The sequence below is a fragment of the Brassica oleracea genome, chromosome C4 (assembly GCF_000695525.1).
Source record: "Brassica oleracea var. oleracea cultivar TO1000 chromosome C4, BOL, whole genome shotgun sequence".
In the NCBI taxonomy this organism is placed as follows: domain Eukaryota; kingdom Viridiplantae; phylum Streptophyta; class Magnoliopsida; order Brassicales; family Brassicaceae; genus Brassica; species Brassica oleracea.
In genome coordinates, this window is record NC_027751.1 from 28,099,569 (window position 1) to 28,102,571 (window position 3,003).

Genomic DNA, 3,003 nt, shown 5'->3' on the forward strand with positions numbered 1-3,003 from the left:
GATGCAATCACATTTAGATTCCTGATGAGCCTAGCGGCCAATGAAAATTTAGAAATGCGTCTCATGGATGTCGTTACGGCATTTATATGGATCATTATATACTGATATCTATATGAGAATCCCAGATGGATTTAAAATGCCAGAAATGTTAAGTTCCAGACCTAAAGAGTTATGTGCAATAAAATTGCAAAGATCATTATATGGGTTAAAACAATCTGGACGAATGTGGTATAATCGTCTCAGCGAACACTTAACAAAAGAAGGATACACGAATGATCTTATATGCCCTTGTGTTTTCATAAAGAAAACAACATCCGGATTTGTGATAATCGCGGTGTACGTTGATGATCTTAATATTATTGGAACTCAAAACGAAATCCAAAAGGCATCAAACTATCTGAAAGGAGAATTTGAGATGAAAGATCTCGGGCAGACAAAATATTGTCTAGGATTACAAATTGAGCATTCTCAAAAGGGTATATTTGTACACCAGTCTATATATACCAAACGAGTATTGAAACGCTTTAACATGGATAGAGCAACTCCTCTTAGCACCCCGATGGTCGTTAGATCACTTAATGTTGAAAATGATCCGTTTCGACCATCTGAGGAAAATGAAGAAATACTTGGTCCTGAAACTCCATACTTAAGTGCAATTGGAGCTCTTATGTATCTTGCAAATTGTACTCGACCTGACATATCTTTTGCCATTAATCTTTTAGCGAGATTCAGTTCGTCTCCTACGCGAAGACATTGGAATGGAATTAAACATGTCTTTCGTTACCTTCAAGGAACAACTGATTTAGGCTTGTTTTATCCTAAAAGTTCAAAAGGTCAAATGATTGGTTTTGCAGATGCAGGTTATTTGTCAGATCCACACAAAGCTCGATCCCAGACAGGATATGTTTTTACAATTGGAGGCACCGCCATATCTTGGCGTTCTCAGAAGCAGACACTTGTTGCTACTTCTTCAAATCACGCTGAGATCATTGCACTCCATGAAGCAAGTAGAGAATGTGTATGGCTAAGATCAATAAGCCGACACATCTGTTCAAGCAGTGGGATTGACGAAAATGCGGAGCCAACTATTCTATATGAAGATAACGCGGCATGTGTTGTTCAAACGAAGGAAGGATATATCAAAAGCGATAGAACCAAACATATACCTCCGAAGTTCTTCTCATACACTCAAGAGCTCGAGAAGAATAAAGAGATTGAAGTAAGATATGTTCGATCATGCGACAATGCAGCCGACCTCTTCACAAAATCACTCATTACCTCGGTATTCAGAAAACACATCCACAACATTGGAATGCGCCATCAGAAGGATATATGACTGCTTATTCGAGGGGGAGCTTACGTGGTTGTACTCTTTTTACCTTACTATGGTTTTTCCCATTGGGTTTTCCTCGAAAGGTTTTTAACGAGGCAACAAAGACGTTAAGCGAGAGTGGATAGTGACACCGGTCCCCAAGGGGGAGTATTATGAAAGACAGCTAAGAAAGCCAGCAGCCAGCCGTTTATGTTGAAAAATATAAAAGATGTGGGGCCCGCTGCACTATTTGCACAGTAAATTTCTTTCTATATATACAAACATTTACGTTCGTTGTATTACGCATCTCAAAACCTCAACCTTCTCTTCTCTCTCTGATAAAATCTTTCTATCAGTGTTAAAGTTTCTACGGGTATAAAATTTTGCCCTTATCTAAATTTCTGCGAAACAATAAAATACCAGTTCTTTTTATAACAAAATCTAGATTATTTTAAAAGAAAATGGAGTACGGAAATAACAAATCAATATAAATTAATTATCATACTTTGTCTTTTTTTCTCAAGTTTGCCCTTCTCTTTTGCAACTATTATCCCACGAGAATTCGGCCAAAAAAAACCTCAACTTTGTACGAATTGCCAAAAGAAACATGAACTTTTGAGCTGACCAAAAAAACACCAAACTTTCATTGACTTTAGAATTAATTAACAATAATTTCGCTGACTTGCCAATTTAGCACGCCATCAACAAATTTAACAGAAATATTTGACATTATTTATTGTTGGCGTTAAGTGAAACGACGTCGTTTTCAAATGAGATGAAACGACGTCGTTTATATGATTTGAAATTAAAAATATGTAGACCCCTGGATTTGAACCCAGGTTGGTTGGTCAAATGGCATGGTATTTTACCACTAGGCTACTCACACTTTTAATGTACTTACTAGCATGTTTACTTTTATTTGGTACATATTAAATATAAAAAGTTCTCTAAAAACTTAATAAGATCTATAAAATTCCAAAAAAATAAAAATAAAGAAGATTTTTTTAAAAAAAAATTATTTTTCTTTTTAAAAAATAAAAACTCTTCCAAAATTTTCTAAAAACTTAAAAAATTCTTTAAAATTCCAAAAAAAAATGAAAAAATAAAGAATTTTTTTATAAAATTAATTTTGAAATTAAAATAGAAAATAAAATTTTATTTTTTCTTTTCATAAAATAAAAAATCTTCCAAAATTTTCAATTTTTTTAATACATTTGCTAAAAGTTGAAATTAATTATACACACATAAAAAGTTGATAATTGTAACTTTAATTTTTTGCATTTTATTATAATTTTTAAAAAATTTGGATTTTTTTAAAAAAAATGAAAATTTTGGAAAATTTTTGACTTTTTAAAGAAAAACAATATTTTAATTTTAATTCAAAATTAATTTTATGAAAATTTTGGGAGATATTTTTTTTTTAAGAAATATAAACTTTATTTTCAATTTTAATTTCAGAATTAATTTTATAAAAAAATTCTTTATTTTTTCAATTTTTTTGGAATTTTAAAGATCTTTTTAAGTTTTTAGTAAATTTTGGAAGAGTTTTATTTTTTTAAAAGGAAAAATAAAATTTTATTTTTTAAAAAGAAAAATAATTTTTTTTATAAAAATCTTCTTTATTTTTTATTTTTTTGGAATTTTAAAGATCTTATTAAGTTTTTAGAGAATTTTTTATATTTAATATGTAT